Consider the following 17,414-nt stretch of genomic DNA (forward strand, 5'->3'; position numbering starts at 1 on the left):
CCTCTCCCCCTCTCTCTCCCCTCTTCACACGCTCTCTCTCTGCCCTCTCTCTCGCCCTCTCCCCCCCCTCTCCCTCTCCCCTCTCTCTCCCTCTCTCTCTCTACCTCTCTCTCCCTCTCCCTCTCTCTCTACCACCTCTCCCCTCCCTCTCCCCTCTCTCTCCCCCCCTCTCCCTCTCTCTCTCTCCCCTACCAATCTCCCTCTCCACTCTCTCCCTACCAATCCTTCTCTCCCTCCTCGCTCCCTGCTCCCTTCTCTCTCTCTACCACCTCTCTCACCACTCTCCCCCCCTACCAATCTCTCTCTCACTCTCTCCCTCCCCTCTCTCCCTCTCCCCCTACCAACTCTCTCTCACTCTCTCCCTCCCTCTCTCTCCCTCTCTCCCTACCAATCTCCCTCTCCCACTCTCTCTCCCTCCCCTACCAATCTCCCTCTCACCTCTCCCCTCCCTCTCTCTCTCTCTCCCTCTCTCTCTACACTCTCCCTCTCTCTCTCTACCACTCTCCCTCTCTCTCTCTACCTCTCTCTTCCTCTCCCCCTCTCTCTCTCTCTCCCTCTCTCTAACACTCACACAGGAGAGCCTACTAGTGTGTTTCTCTGTTCTCTCTCGACTGTCCCACTGCAGAATGAACTATGGAGAATGAATGTTAAGTGAGCCTCCCAAGTGGCACCCCATTCCCAAAGCTCTATGGGTCCTGTTCAAAAGTAGTGCACTTAATAGGGAACAGTGTGGCAGTTGGGATGCAGACTGAGTGTTTCTCTGCTCAGTATCACAGAGCTACTAACTAAATGACTCTCACTCACTCACTCACTCACTCCCACTCACTCTCTCTCACACACACACACCCCCCACGTGGTCCCTCTCTGAGCCAAAGAGCAGCAGAATGGTCTCTCTCATTTCAGTAAAAGGCTGAAACAGGACCAAAATCACACCACATTGCAGGAAAGAAGCAATAAAACCCTGTTCAGTAGTGAACTAAATGCCATTTACAAAGTAGTTGTAAATGACATTATCATTGTCCTATTCATTGATTCACAATTAATAGTATTAATGAAATGCAGATACTTTTTTTCAATTACTTTTATATTTTCCAATAATAAGAATTTGTTTAATTAATTGTACATTTATTTCAATTAATTGTACATTTATTTCAATAAAATGTCGATATTTTTCAATTAAATGTAATTTTTTTAAAATAAAATGTATGTTTCAGTTAAATGTATTTTTTTCCCCCATACATGTTGTTTTCTCTGTTAAATGTATACATTTCAATTAATATCTATACGTTTCAATATATATATATATTTTTTTTTATGTATATATGTTTTTCAATTAAATGCATATTTATTTCTCCTCAGGTCACAAGAAGAGGAAAAAATCTCGGGAAGGAGACAAGACACCCGAGGATACATCAGAACAGCCGCTGGTCAAGACCTAGCAGTGTGTGTTGTGTGTGTGTGTATATGGACTAACTGCAGGCCCTCACACAATCATCAACAGCATATTTTCTTCCTCTTTTTGATCGTTTGTCAGACATTTCTGCAACGTTTGTCAGACGTTCCAGTCCTAGTTGACCACTCTCAGATGTCCCAACCAACAGACGTTCTAAAGAAACAGAAGGATATAACAGCACATAGGATAGAGCTCATCTCCCCGACACCCCCCACAGTCTCTGATCTTAGACAGCACCAAATGGGGAGGAACTAACTGAACCAACGAGACGGGAAGCTACCATGTCATCCTGAACCTGGGTTTTTTTTCTTCTTGAATGTTTCATGTCTAAGTGGCTAATGGATTTGAAGACGAAGAATGTCAGGAGAAGAGAGGTGGATTTTGGTTTATGCCACTGTCAACATTTAATTCACCCCTCCTTACAAAATAATTGAATTGGCCCTGTTGGAGCTAGCAAAAGGAAACCAAAGACTATGTTGATATCATCAGTGCACAGGAGAATATTCACCATGCACAGTTATGAAGATCTCATCCCTTCCTTCTTCAGGACGTTTTTATGGATGCTGTATCACTTGTGTTATTTGATAGTGAATGTTTATTACTATTCTCTTCTATCCTCTTTCCTATCTACTGTCTAAAGGGTGAATCCTAACTTTCATTAGAGTGGATTTTCATGCATTGATATCAATGGGAGACTAAGTGAAAATTCTATTTAGGATTCACACCGAGGTTCACTTGTCAGCATGGACTCATGCTATAGTGGTGTAAGGGGTTTAAAAGGACTTGAGATGGTTTGAATGCCTTACTAAGAGAAAAATCTGCATGTTTTAAAGTACTGGCTGAGCACCATGTTGATCTCTATTCTCTCAGCCCAACTGTTATCACAACGCCCTCAAATGGTGGCTATGAGAACTGACCAGTCACAAGAACGGACCAGTCTCTTCCAAATGATGTATATGAGCAATACTGAAACACTTTTACACAGTTGTGAACGGGACACATCCAAACGACGGTACTAATGTAGGATATGCCCATTAGGAAACATCTGTTGTAGAGAATACATTTCTTATTTGATCTGACACCGTAAGACCCATGTGTCTCTCTCTCTGGATTAAGACCACGGGGTGTGTCTCTGCTCTGACTGGGTTTGTGCCACTGCACCACAGTGGGGGGAGAAAGATGGGGGGGAGAGAGAGAGTAGGGAGGGGGATAAAGGGGAGAGGGATAGAGAGAGAATGGTAGGGAGGAGAGGCATAGAAGATGGGGGGCTAGAGGGAGAGGGATAGAGAGAGGAGGGCTATGGGAGAGAAATAGAGAGGAGGGTTTGGGGGAGAGGGATAGAGAGAGAGGAGGAGAGGCGTAGAGGACGGGGGCTGGGAGAAAAGGGAAACGTGAAGGATGGAGAGAAAGGGTAAAGGGGAGTGATGCTCTGTGGCTCCTGTCATTGGTCAGTGAGGAGGAGGAGAGAAGAGCATCCTTCCTTGGAAAACAGAAAAAGTGCTGACTCACTATGCTGCATGGGAGTAGAGGCAACAGCCAATCAGAACCCTCATCCTCTTCTCAGACACAATGGCCCTGTTTTTAACTGGAGTAGGATGAGAGTGATTTAAGGTCAGTTTTCTTGTTTTTCACCTCAATGGTTAGGGTTAGGATTTGGGGAGGGGAAGCTGATTATAGATCTGTGCTTGTCAGCAACGTCTATATGGAGGTATTTTAACACAATGCATTTTAAAAGTGCTTTTTGTCTCAAAAATGGTCCTAAATTGAAATGGATAAATTGGACAGATCGTCAGAAGGACTGGAGAACACTGGTGTATGGGGAGAGTGGCACCTACACAGAAAGTAATACAGAGATATATCTTTTTATAGAAGAGAAATGCATATATGAGAGATGTATTGTAGATATTAGAGTTTATAATGACTTTATGGGTACAGTATGTTCAAATGACTACTCTGGGCATTTTAACAGGGGAAAAATCCGAGGGGTTTTGCATTAAAAAAAATGTACAGAATTAAAAAGATTCACAAGTTTCAGCTGTCTGACTTTTTAGTGTTCAGACTTTGAACAATAATGTTTTTGTTTATTCCAGTTGCTGACAGTTATTACGCAGGGCCCGGAGTTTTTTTCTTGTCAGGTTAGGAAAAACTCTGGGCCATAGTTATTACTAATGTCTTAAGGACAAATCGCACCGTAAGGAACATCCCCACTGTGGGACTCGGTAGTAAAATACACCAAGGGCCTCCTTGGGAACTCCAAGTCAACTCTCATAGACACAAAATATTATCATCAACAATTTAATCAACAGTTGAAGGGATTCGGGGTGTCTGGGATTGAGTGTCCCACAGTGGACCCCAGGAAGAGGAGCTGCTGCTTTCACAACAGGTAATTGGAAGCCTAATAAAATACCCAAAACCCATCTGTGCGCAGTAAATTACCTGCCGGATGTTGATGAACGGTGGCAATTCAACACGGAGAATCTTTTTGGAAATGAAAACAGAAAATGGCGGCTGATATTCTGTGGTCAGAGGCAGTAGGTCGATCAGTCAGCCGACCGGTGCTTTTAACCGCTCGTCGGCAGAGTTTAGTCTTTTAAAACTATATTAAAAACAGCCATGTACACAGGTAGAGGAAAAAGGAGAAGTTACATTCAGTTTAGTACTACGTTCATCATTTATTATTAGCTGAAGAATGTACATACGGTATATCAATATAACCATGGAAATCAAATGGCGTGTGGCTGTGTGTTGGAAGACCAACCGTAGGTGTACAGTCAACAAAACATCAAAACAAATACAGAACCGTTAAAGGCGGAGATTAACAATCCTTCATAAGTAGCCTTATTATGAACAGGAGCGTTTTATCACACCAAGTACATGCCTGACACGGAAACTAAGCCACAGACGTTTAAGTGGTTCAACTATTACCACAGTAGTGGTATGTGCTTTTCCTATAGGACATATCTGCATATAGCTGCTCAAATGTTTAGAAAAGGTCATATCGCCCTATCAGAGGGCACTTCCTGTTGACGTTTGACCTGTAGGCACATGCACGAACTGTAAAATAACCTTTCAAGCCTGTCACATGACATCACAGAGCATTTGATCCACAATGCACCATTTCACACATTCTAGAACGTTACGATTGTTAAATGGAACCAGTTGTATATGAAACACGTTCAGAAGCATTGTGGTTGTCTGTAGATCGGTCTGGGGGCTCGTATGTAGAACACAGAATCATACACACACACAGAATTTTACACAAACTTTTCGCTCAACTTCTGGCATTGCTTCACTTTCAAGTGCTCTGAAACATTTATTTATTTTTAAAACCAAAGTGCACACAGTCATCTTTTATACATTTTCAAAACCAGAAATGGCACAATAAAATAAATAAAAAGGCAACATAACGATGGCCAGGAGAGTGATATACTTCGACTAGAGGTCTGCGTTCAGATTGTTTAAAGATGGCTCAGTAATCTGAGGAGAGAAGATGGACAGACACCAGTTATACTGTTGATCATTAACATTGATTGTTGTGAACACGTGTCATATCATCGCTCTTCGCCATTTTACAACCAATAGATGGTTAGAGCGCTGCTTATAGAGAAAGGATGTGTTGTCACAGAAGGGAGTGCTTGACGAGACCACACGTGACAGTTAACAGTACTTCCTGTGGTGGATAGGGGCGGAGTAGCTGGATGTGGAGGGCGGGGCCTTCTGGACCTTGGACACTGTCTCATGGATGGACTCTGCGACATAGTCGATGTTCTTGGAGGTGAGACCACACATGTTGATACGACCGCTGGCCATCAGGTAGACATGCTTCTCCTTAATCATGTACTGCACCTGCTTAGCTGTAGGAAGGAAGGAAAAGAGAGAGAGAGAGAGAGAGAGAGAGAGAGAGGAGAGAGAGGAAGGAAGGAAGAGAGGGAGGAAGAGAGGGAGAATGTTATTAAAATGACAGTCAACTGTCTATGTTGATCATGTAATCAATCTGCTTAGCTGTAGACTGTAGGGATGGAGGGAGAGAGAGAGAGAGGAAAAATATCTAAGTTGTAGAATTGTATCCGTGTGTGTAGTTGAGCGTGCATGTTTCTGTAACTTACCGGAAAACTTCCATTAAAAACGCAGTCTGGAACAAGCGCCAGTCTCATAATGCCCAGGACATCGTTTCATATTTTAGCAAAAAAAACACCCGGTCAAAAGTGTAATTACACGTGCACAGATGACCGGTGTGCTTGGATGTGCCTGCGTACATGTCTGTGTGTTGGGGAAACTCTTACGGTTGAGTCCGGTGAAGCTGAACATGCCGATCTGCTGGGTGATGTGGTCCCAGGTGCCAGGCGTCCCCAGAGCAATGAGCTTAGCCTTCAGCTGGTCTCTCATCAACAATACACGATCAGCCATGGTCTTTACATTACCCTTCCTACAGGAGAGAGGGAGAGAGTTGGTTAGTTTAGCCTTCAGCTGGTCTCATCAACAGGACATTACCCTTCCTACAGCCCACGGGAAGTGGGACAGCTTCAACACTCTATATCACTGATCTGAATGGGAACGGCAGTCTTAAAACAAATCTGCCACCAACAGAACGTGGCTTACAACAATCCCCAATAAGGAAGCACAGTTTTCATGTACAACAATCCCCAATAAGGAAGCACAGTTATTAATGTACAACAATCCCCAATAAGGAAGCACAGTTTTAATGTACAACAATCCCCAATAAGGAAGCACAGTTATTAATGTACAACAATCCCCAATAAGGAAGCACAGTTATTCATGTACAACAATCCCCAATAAGGAAGCACAGTTATTAATGTACAACAATCCCCAATAAGGAAGCACAGTTATTAATGTACAACAATCCCCAATAAGGAAGCACAGTTATTCATGTACAACAATCCCCAATAAGGAAGCACAGTTATTAATGTACAACAATCCCCAATAAGGAAGCACAGTTATTAATGTACAACAATCCCCAATAAGGAAGCACAGTTTTTAATGTACAACAATCGAGCAGTTGTCAATGTACACAACTAGGAAGAAGTTGTTGGACTGTACTACTCCTCTAGGAGCCCGGGTTTTATGTACAACATGACAGTTCAGAACTTGGACTGTACCATTCAGTGAACTCCTCAGGGTTAACTTAGCAGGCCGTGTTGTTGGACTGTACCATTCAGTGAACTCCTCAGGGTTAACTTAGCAGGCCGTGTTGTTGGACTGTACCATTCAGTGAACTCCTCAGGGTTAACTTAGCAGGCCGTGTTGTTGGACTGTACCATTCAGTGAAGAGAATTGGGTTGTTGAGTATAAAGGGTTATATTTTTGACCGTACCATTCTATGAACAGATCGGGGTTGTTGAGTGTGATGGCTACGATGCGCGCCCCCTGGGAGGGAGGGTTGGACCAGGTGGTCCTGACGATCTTCTCCATCTGGGACAGAACACGGGTCAGGTTGTCTTTATCCTGGGCCACTACCGTCAGGTTACCAACACGCTCATCTGGAGGAGGAAGGAACAAAATGGACGATTAGCATCACAGAGAGGGTGTCTGAGTGGCTGAGAGTTTGAGATGAAAAATGTAAGCAAAAACTCTGAAATGTGGCCATTGGACCACAGCAGCAGACTGTGTGTGTGTGTGTGTGTGTGTGTGTGTGTGTGTGTGTGTTACATGTTTGTGTCCATTTCTATGTATTATATATGCCATTTAACAGACATTTTTAGCCATTTTACGTATGGGTGCTCCCGGGAATTGAACCCACTATCCTGGCGTTACAAGCACCATGCTCTACCACCGGAGACACAGAGGACCAGGATGTACGTGTCTGTCTATAGACTCACTGTAGAGGCCAGTTCTTGGAGAAGGACTGGGCACAGAGCAGCTCAAATCCTTCAGAGACAAAGTAGCGGATGGCCCAGGCATCTTTATCCAGACTGCCTGATGCAAAACCCTGGTAGGCTGAGTCAAAGAACACAAACAGCTTTCTCCTCTGGAGGGGGAGAAGGGACACAGAGAGAGGCGGGGGGAGAAGGGACACAGAGAGAGGCGGGGGGACAAGGGACACAGAGAGAGGACAAGGGACACAGAGAGAGGAGGGAGGACACAGGACACAGAGAGAGGGAGGGGACACAGGAGAGAGGGGACAAGGGACACAGAGAGAGGAGGGAGGAAACAGAGAGAGAGGGAGGACACAAGAGAGGAGGGAGGACAAGGGAGACACAGAGAGAGGAGGGAGGACAAGGGACACAGAGAGAGGAGGGAGGACAAGGGACACAGAGAGAGGAGGGAGGACAAGGGACACAGAGAGAGGAGGGAGGACAAGGGACACAGAGAGAGGAGGGAGGACAAGGGACACAGAGAGAGGAGGAGGACAAGGGACACAGAGAGAGGGAGGACAAGGGACACAGAGAGAGGAGGGAGGACAAGGGACACGAGAGAGGAGAGGACAAGGGACAGAGAGAGAGGAGGGAGGAGAAGGGACACAGAGAGAGGGAGGGAGGAGAAGGGACAGAGAGAGGAGGGAGGAGAAGGGACACAGAGAGAGGAGGAGGAGAAGGGGACACAGAGAGAGGAGGAGAAGGGAACAGAGAGAGGAGGGGGAGAAGGGACACAGAGGAGAGGAGGGAGGAGAAGGGACACAGAGAGAGGGGAGGGGGAGAAGGGACACAGAGAGAGAGGAGGGAGAGGGAAGGGACACAGAGAGAGGAGGGGAGAAGGGACACGAGAGAGGAGGGGGAGAAGGGACACAGAGAGAGGAGGGGAGAAGGGACACAGAGAGAGGAGGGGGAGAAAGGACACAGAGAGAGAATTGAGGAAAGAAAGGAAAAAAAAAGGTTACCCCAAAATATAAAGGAGCCAGATGGTAATGGTTGGGATGATGAGATGTCCGTTCCCCTAGGGGAGTATTCATTAGTCGCAGAACAGAAACGATTTCATCCAAATGGAAAACTTTTTGCAATGAAAACTAGAGTTTCTATTGAACAAATTCAGGTAGGTCCGTACCCGTTTGGTTCCGTTTGGTTCCTAGTGAATACATTCCTGCTGTCTCCCCTGTCTCACCTTCATGACCTCAGCGATCGTCTTCCATTCGTGGCTGGGGTCTGTCCCTGGGGTTGTGGGCACAGGCATGAAGCACAAAGATAGAGTGTTCTGGAGCGTTCTGACAAAATAACACACCCACATCAATTATCACAACAGGATTAGGGATGTGCATTTGAAAGATTGTCTGCGTTCAAGTAATCTCATGAAAATGATTTTGAGTAGTCAAATGTTAGCCTGAACGGGGCTGATGGCAAAACAATTTGCAGTATGTTATCTGTTGTTCAGATTACTGGTTGTCTTGATACACAACTGAAAACCAAACTGAAATATTAATGCAAGACGCTCATTCACAGCTTGTTGTAGCCTAAATCATGCATGATGTCACTCTAACTCAAACCTCCCTCCCTCTCCATCCATCCATCCATCCCTACCCCTCCCTCCATCCATCCCTACCCCTCCCCCTCTCTCCCTCCATCCCTACCCCTCCCTCTCTCTCCATCCCTACCCCTCTCTCTCACTCCATCCCTCTCTCTCCATCCCTACCCCTCTCTCACCTCCAGGTCATCCATTATACCAGTCACGTCCAGGCCTTTCTTTGCTCCATCCCAGTAGTGGTAGGGGCGGATATCTTTAAACCCAGCATCAGAAAACACTGCATTGTGGTTCTCTATAGGGGGAGAGAAGGAGAAGAAAGATAAAGAAGATGGTGAAGAGGAGGAGGCAGTGGAGAAGAGGGTATTTGTTCAGTATGTTGTGCTCTTAGGGGGATGATGACTCAATAGAAGTAGAATGTGTTGATTGTGCGTCTGCTGCTGTGTCTCAGTTATCTTGCTATCTAAACAGTCCTTATTGGTTCTACGGAACCCAGGACTCCCTGGAAAATCCTGGCTAAATCAACTCCATGTAAATGAGTTGGTTGTAGCGCTGCCCACTGACCCCAGGTTGGCGCGGAGACGTAGACGGGCGTGGCCGTGTTGTTGGTGCCGTTGTACCAGCGCCTCAGAAACTCCGCCCCGATCCTCAACGCACCAGTACCTCCCAATGCCTGGACCGCTCCCACCTGGAAAGAGAGCGAAAACGTCAACATTTGGGCAGGGCAAAGGACTGTGTGTTTCCCAGTCCTACTGCTCCCTACTACTCATCCCCCTGGATGTGTGTGTGTTTGTGTGTGTGTTGACGTCCACCCCACAACATAGAATTTAGGTTACAGGAAGTAGAATTTAATTCAGCGCAATTCAGAGAAATTCGACTGAGTCATGGAACATGAGTTACATTGAATCTGACAGGTCACACTTCCAGATATCAAATAATATATCACTTTTCCCTGGAAACAATGTTCATCAACTCTTTTAACCTCAGTGCTTAGAATAGCCCATTACATTTCCACCAACCATTTCATTTGTTTGGCTTCTTTTTGAAGGCCTCAGGGTCAACTTGAGGGTTGAAGTAATGCTGGGAAATGTAGTATTTCCCCCATATTTAACAAAATGTAAGTGATTAATAAAATATAACAACTTTGAATATTCACATACAGGTTTCGTTTTCTTTGATGATACATTTCAAGATGTTGTCCTGAAAATGGATTGTTTTATATGCATGTATATAACCACGTTTGATGTTTTATGCACAAGATGTGTACTTGTATAGACGACACCTAATATAGAATAGCCATTTGAAATTAATTGATTTTCACTCAATTCTATTTCCTCTAAATAAAATTATAATTCTGTGTTCTCTTTACGACTTCAATTCAATCATTTTATGGGAATTTATGAGGCATTCTCAATTCAATTCTTCCCAACTCTGGTATGTGTCTATGTATATAGACGTGTCCCTCCCTCCTACCTACCCTCCGTCCTTGATGGCGGGGCTGTATCGCCCAGGCCACCTTGGAGGCAGCAGAGCGGAGCTCAGGGAGACCCAGGATGGGAAGATACTCGTGGTTCAGACTGCTGTCCTCCACTATCATCTTCTCTACCTTCTTCACTACGGGCAGGACCCATGGTAGACAGTCATCTGTACGGTAGGCTGAGAGAGAGAGAGAATTATATACTGTATCTTAACTGTCTATCTGGCAGGACCCATGGTAGACAGTCATCTGTACGGTAGGCTGAGAGAGAGAGAGAGAGAGAGACATTATATACTGTATCTAACTGTCTATCTAGGCAGGACCCATGGTAGACAGTCATCTGTACGGTAGGCTGAGAGAGAGAGAGAGAGAGAGAGACATTATATACTGTATCTAACTGTCTATCTAGGCAGGACCCATGGTAGACAGTCATCTGTACGGTAGGCTGAGAGAGAGAGAGAGAGACATTATATACTGTATCTAACTGTCTATCTAGGCAGGACCCATGGTAGACAGTCATCTGTACGGTAGGCTGAGAGAGAGAGAGAGAGACATTATATACTGTATCTAACTGTCTATCTAGGCAGGACCCATGGTAGACAGTCATCTTACGGTAGGCTGGAGAGAGAGAGAGAGACATTATATCTGTATCTAACTGTCTATCTAGGCAGGACCCATGGTAGACAGTCATCTGTGACGGTAGGCTGAGAGAGAGAGAGAGAGAGAGACATTATATACTGTATCTAACTGTCTATCTAGGCAGGACCCATGTAGACAGTCATCTGTACGGTAGGCTAGAGAGAGAGAGAGAGAGACATTATATACTGTATCTAACTGTCTATCTAGGCAGGACCCATGGTAGACAGTCATCTGTACGGTAGGCTGAGAGAGAGAGGAGACATTATATACTGTATCTGTCTATCTAGGCATGACCCATGGTAGACAGTCATCTGTATACAGGGCTCCAGAGTGGCGCAGCGGTCTAAGGCACTGCATCTCAGTGCGAGAGGCGTCACTACAGACCCTGGTTCGATTCCAGGCTGTAACACAACCGGCCGGGATTGGGTGTACCATAGAGCGGCACACAACTGGCCCAGCATCATCCGGGTTAGGGTTTGGCTGGGGTAGGTTGTCACTGTAATTAAGAATTTGTTCTTAACTGACTTACCTAGTTAAATAAAATGTTTTATAATACACACTGTACCTGTCTGTCTGTCTGTCTGTCTGTCTGTCTGTCTGTCTGTCTGTCTCTGTCTGTCTGTCAGCATGCCTGCCTGCCTGTCTGTCAGCATGCCTGCCTGTCTGTTAGCATGCCAGCCTGCCTGCCTGTGTCTGTCTGTCTGCCTGTCTGTCTGCCTGGTCTGTCTGTCTGTCTGTCTGCCTGCGTAGGCAGGACCAATAGCAGGCACCAGGCAGTCATTTACTGTAGGCTGGAGAGACAATAGCCTAGTTATAATAAGCCTACTTAAAAATGTTGATGGTTGACACCAAAACAAACTTTCATAATTACCACTAGCAGGCTGCAGCCATAGTGCAGCAGTATGTTCACTTCATGCAGTCTGCTGTCACACCCTGCTCTGCTGGAGGTCACCCTGGCCTGAAGAATAGTGTGTGTGTGTGTGTGTGTGTGTGTGTGTGTGCGCGCACACACAATCCTGTGCATGTGACTTCCGAGGAGCTTAATTTCCCTCTCTAAGGAAAGCCTTCCAATTTCTCTCCTTGCCAGTTCAGGCCAGTGCGCTCTACCATTGAGGATCAAATTACAGCCGTTGATATTCAGTTACCAAAGTTCACAACAAATAGCTAGCCTAGCTGGCTGGCCTACACCAGGCCCTGGTCTAGACTAAGGGTAAACTACAGACATGTAGGCTAGCTGGTTAGAAGCAACTTTCATTGTTGTTTTTTTCCCTTCCTGCAGTTCATTAATATACAAAATACTGATTCATCAAGGTCACCAGACAAGCCCAACTAGTTTTTTATAACAGTTCCTCAACACACCTTGTTTCTACTAGCATCCATCTCTCACTGCCAACAACAACCAGTCGATATTTTCCCAGGAGTCCTGTGTGGTGTTGTGTTATGAGGCCCTTGGCTCTAGGTTCTGTAGCTACTACCGAGGGAGTACGACCAGAAGTGATTTTTCCTAGCAGGTCGAGTTAACCCCATCCCTTTTCCTAGCAGGTCGAGCTAACCCCATCCCTTTTCCTAGCAGGTCGAGCTAACCCCATCCCTTTTCCTAGCAGGTCGAGCTAACCCCATCCCTTTTCCTAGCAGGTCGAGTTAACCCCATCCCTTTTCCTAGCAGGTCGAGTTAACCCCATCCCTTTTCCTAGCAGGTCGAGTTAACCCCATCCCTTTTCCTAGCAGGTCGAGTTAACCCCATCCCTTTTCCTAGCAGGTCGAGTTAACCCCATCCCTTTTCCTAGCAGGTGGAGTTAACCCCATCCCTTTTCCTAGCAGGTGGAGTTAACCCCATCCCTTTTCCTAACCTAAGTCTTCTAACCTGCTACGTACATTTTCCCACCCTGCTGAGTAAATTCTCCTTACCTGCTATGAAAAAGTAACTTCCAGTCGTAGCTGTACTCCTAGGTTCCCCAACTCGGGGGGGCCTAGCTCCAAATCATTCTGGAAACCTGTTCCAAAGTATTCCCACACACAATAGTGAGATATGTGATCATATGCAAATACGTGATTATGTTCTAGTCAAATGTTATATCTGTTTGGGCTTCTTGCCGTCTACAAATGACTTGTAATTATGTTCCTGACCATCGGCTCAAGAAAAACAATGGTCCCGGTGTAGAATCTAGTTGATGATCCCTGCTGTTCTCCCTCTAGTCAGAACCGTTGTTCACCTGTCTGTGTCTGTCTTTGTGAATTTAACAGAGCGTGGTTTGGGGAACAGGTTGAAACGGTGAGTGAGAAGATACAATCATGTATTCCCTACAGCCTTGGCATTGGAAGACTGATAAATGAACTGGAAGGGATGACAATATAACCTAGTAGTGAAGGCAAGGTGATCTATTCCAAACCTAACACATGCATAACTATCTGTTCTGTACTGCATCCAGCAATCATTTTCTTTCCATCAGCTACAGAGCCCACTGGTCATAGAGATTCTATTCTAATTCTATGGCAATGGTATTCAGACCTCATCTACAATGGTATTCAGACCTCATCTACAATGGTATTCAGACCTCCTCTACAATGTTTAGGAATGACCACAGACCTTTTGGAAGGTGTGTCACCCCACGTCACCAGTCAGATGACGACTGAGTTCGAACTAAAGTTTACAGTTTATAATACGCTTCTATTGCTGACTGCCTGATCTGTTCTGTATGGACCGCACGGGTTCTCGTAGAATCAATTATGAGGCCCGTTGCTTTCCAGTGTCCGCCAAATGTCAAACTCCAGAATGAGCAGCGTTTTATAAATGCTTTCATGCTGCAAAGCATAATATGTAAATCATGATAGATACTAGCAGAAAACTATAGCTGATATATGCGGCAGTCTAGTTGCGCTCGCTGTCAAACTTCGACTACTCTGTTAGCCTGCATGCTAACGAGGAAGGTCAAAGCCATGTTAGTTGGCAAGCATTCTAATGTCATGCTACTCAAACTAGTGCCCGTTGTCAAAGCAGTTTACCCGTCTGTGTGGCAAATTCTAACGTAAGTTAGCATAGCTTGTTGGAGCTTCTCTCTCTTACCTCCGACTCCCAAATTCACCTTCTGCGCGTGAGTGTCCTCTCTGAAATCGGCAGTCAGTTTAAAAACGGCCACTGGAGGGGCTTGAGGTACTTCAGCGAATATAGACATGATTATAACGGATCCCGGTACAGAGCAGGAGAAGGGGAGAGAGTCGTTCTTGTTCAGTACCTCACCGGTAGGCTGCAGCGGAGAGACAGGCGAGCTTCACCTTCAACGCACTACAAGGTGCCGCTGTGAAACAGGAAAGAATAACTAAGTACTTTCGGGTCACGGATTTTTGGAATCCTTCAGAATAAAAGTCCCACCCTGAAGCCTAAATGGTCACCAATTGTTTTGTGTGTGTTCTCATATCATTTATTGCACTGTACGTTGTGTTGCAGTGAAAGGGGGGTCCATTTTACTCAGACTTCTAGTTTCCAAATCTACAGAGTTTACACCCAGAGGAGCGTCCTGCTCCTTCACACTGGATTTGGAAACTAGAGGTGTTCCTGACAGGGGCGAAAATCTGATATCAACTTTGGAGGGGACAATTACATGAAATTTTCTCAAGAGCAATTCCTGAGGGGGACACCAAAAGTAGTGCTGTAACACATAGCCTACATTGTAATATGGTAAATGTATATTTGAGGAACCAAAGAAATAAGGTGTTTGCCGTACTCCTAACTACCGGTACCCAAAACTACACAACTAATCACAACAGCAATACCATTGCCTTTAACAAATCTTAGTTCAGTCACCAGTTTAAGTTGAGAGTGGGGGGTATCCATGGCATTTTCCAATTATGTTCCTATTTTACAAGTCAAAAAAATTGAGAACCTTTCATAATGTTGCCAAACAAAGACTCAACAAACTTACCTGAGACTCCCTGTCTCTGCCAGTCTGTCCCTGCATATCTGTCCCCAACTCTGCTGTCTGTGTGCTATCTGTTGCCTGCTCTGCCTAATGACATCATTGTGAAACATTTCCATTAGAATTTCATTTCTTTCTTATGAACATTTTATCAACTAGTCTTTGAGATATTAGGCTACTAGAGTTCTTACTATGCGTTTTGGTGTACTGAAAAATACTCTGATGTCCGTCTTATTTTTCTGCCATTTTTCAACCTGGCTGGCTGGCTGGCACACACACACACACACAAACAGTGTGTAGGTTATTTACAGTAGGAGATGGGTTTCTATCATCTTATCTTCTATCATTCTATTTGGGATTCGATCTAAAAGGTAGCTAGCAAATGTGAAACGGATTAAAATGACAAGAGTTGACAGCTGTATGAGTTCACCATTTACACATCATTTGCTGCAACCTTTTGTAATTTTAATAGTTTGTTTCATATTGGCTGGCTTCCAACAATAGCTGAATTTGCAAAGCTAGCGAGCACCAATTCAGTTTCAGTGGTGTTTGCTATAATCTTTGCTACCCGGGTTAAATAAAGGTGAAATAAAATAAATAAATAAAAGTTCCCTTGCGACAATTTAGCTTTTGCAACGAGACCATTAAATATATTTAAGACAATGGTAGAAGAGAGTGTAGTTCTGTTCAGTTTGGACTTCAGTTTATCGCTAACCTTATCACAGGGACTTTGAAGCACTAACTTACATCATCTGCATGCCGGTCTTAGAATAAATTGACGATAGCAAAGAGTCCATCTTTGACGACACCACATAAATGGAATAAGTACTAGCTAGCTTAATAGTTAATATTTGCGCGCTAGCTCTGCATATTCAGCTAGTGTGTGTGCGCGATTGACTAGATTAACCTCACGTCAGTTACGTTCATTGAGTGCCTTTCAGACAGTAGACACGACCCCTCTGTAACCTTGCCAACTAAGGAACTGGCAGTGGATCAAACCATTGTGAGGCAAAGGGTGGGGGGGTCGCAATCTTTTGAAACTTCAAAACGCGCTATTAAGTGTCTATAATCAGCACAATTGCTTTCATTGCGTATTATTAATATTATTTAAATTACATAGTTATGTTTCAGTGATATATTGGGGGGACAAATCATATTTTTCCCAGGATGGGGGGGTCGTGTCCCCCCCGTCCCCCCCGGGATTTCTGCCCCTGGTTCCTGAGTAGAATGGACCCCCTTTTACTGTACAGGTAATTGTGTACTATGGTGCAGTATGTTCAATGTGAAAAACATACTGAACTTCGTGCAATACGAATGCGCTAATTAAGAATGGGATTTAAAAGTATTTTCTGAAGTTGATTATTATAATTATAATAATAATATTATTAATATTGTTATTAATAGTAGCATTATAAATAATGTTTTGTTATTTGTATTACTGTTGTTACCATAATAACTATCTAGTAATAATTACTTGCTGTAAACAATCATGTCAACGCTATAATATCATTTGTGCTATAAAGGCGATGAACTTTATTGATTTTTCCATATTGTTAAACTAAATTTGAAGTCTGCTAACATTTCCTCATAACATGTTACGAATTTGTAATATTTTTCATGATCTTCATTGCAGGACATTTATTTAGGAAAAAACCGAGGTAACGGCCTTATTCTTGCTAAGTATTGCTTATTCTTTCTGGCGGAACGGAGGTCTACAAGGCAAGCTGGAACCAATGTCTGGTTTGGGCGTCAACCCAATGACCAATGAGATAGCATGGAATACTGACCGGGGCTGCGAGACAGCCAATGAGAGCCAAGCATCTGAAAGGCCAAGGGCTTGTGCAGCTGTATGGCTGTGCACATGGAAATTATTAGGTTGTTTGAACAGGTGATATCAAAGCAACTGGATATAATTTTAGATGCTGTATGTTGATATTTATTTTAGCTACTGTACTTTATCAAACATATTGTATCTGACATTTTAGGAAAATATCATAATTGTGGCTTCAGTCCCGAGAGCAAATTAGCCTCTATCTGCAAGTGACTATACAGGAGATTATGAATAGATTCATAAAGATTCAATTACATCAAAATAAATAGCATAATGAGTAAACATAGTTCTGAATGTTTGATTACGGGCTATTAAACATATGCAATTCCTCTTTGTTTCACAAGATGTCAGCCTTAGCTAGCAATGCAAGATGTGCTGTCATTTTTATCCCAGGGTTTTCCAACCCTGCCTTTGCCTTTAATAAATATGCAGCTCCAAAACTTGTTTGGTGACCAAGAATATGAACTGTTTACTTTGCAAGCTCACCAGCAATGGGGCATCAAGCAACAATAGGCCTACTGGTATTTTGGTATGTACAATTTGCTTGAAATTGATCATTTAATTATAAAGATGGCATTTGGAATATGTTGTTCAAATTCATTATTACACAATCAAAATAAAGAAACAGGCTGTCTGGTAGCCTCAATAAATAGACACAGATTTTTAGTTGAACAAGTCATTGCATGTATC

General features: G+C 44.1%; 2 pseudogenes across 1 annotated transcript; one reads left to right on the top strand and one right to left on the bottom strand.

Annotated features, from left to right (window-relative positions):
- The window catches only part of LOC106591326 (metal transporter CNNM1-like), a 28,136-nt pseudogene extending 26,536 nt beyond the window's left edge, over positions 1-1,600 (top strand).
- A 3,124-nt stretch (positions 1,601-4,724) lies between these two features.
- LOC106591181 (aspartate aminotransferase, cytoplasmic-like) lies at positions 4,725-14,247 on the bottom strand (annotated as a pseudogene). Its single transcript, XR_006771226.1, has 10 exons — positions 14,044-14,247; positions 10,341-10,519; positions 9,428-9,551; positions 9,046-9,158; positions 8,510-8,609; positions 7,291-7,439; positions 6,786-6,951; positions 5,737-5,879; positions 5,177-5,307; positions 4,725-4,930 (listed from the first exon to the last, which is right to left on the bottom strand). The product of XR_006771226.1 is annotated as an aspartate aminotransferase, cytoplasmic-like (transcript).
- Positions 14,248-17,414: the final 3,167 nt, after the last annotated feature.

The sequence above is a fragment of the Salmo salar genome, chromosome ssa09 (genome assembly GCF_905237065.1).
Source record: "Salmo salar chromosome ssa09, Ssal_v3.1, whole genome shotgun sequence".
NCBI lineage: Eukaryota > Metazoa > Chordata > Actinopteri > Salmoniformes > Salmonidae > Salmo > Salmo salar.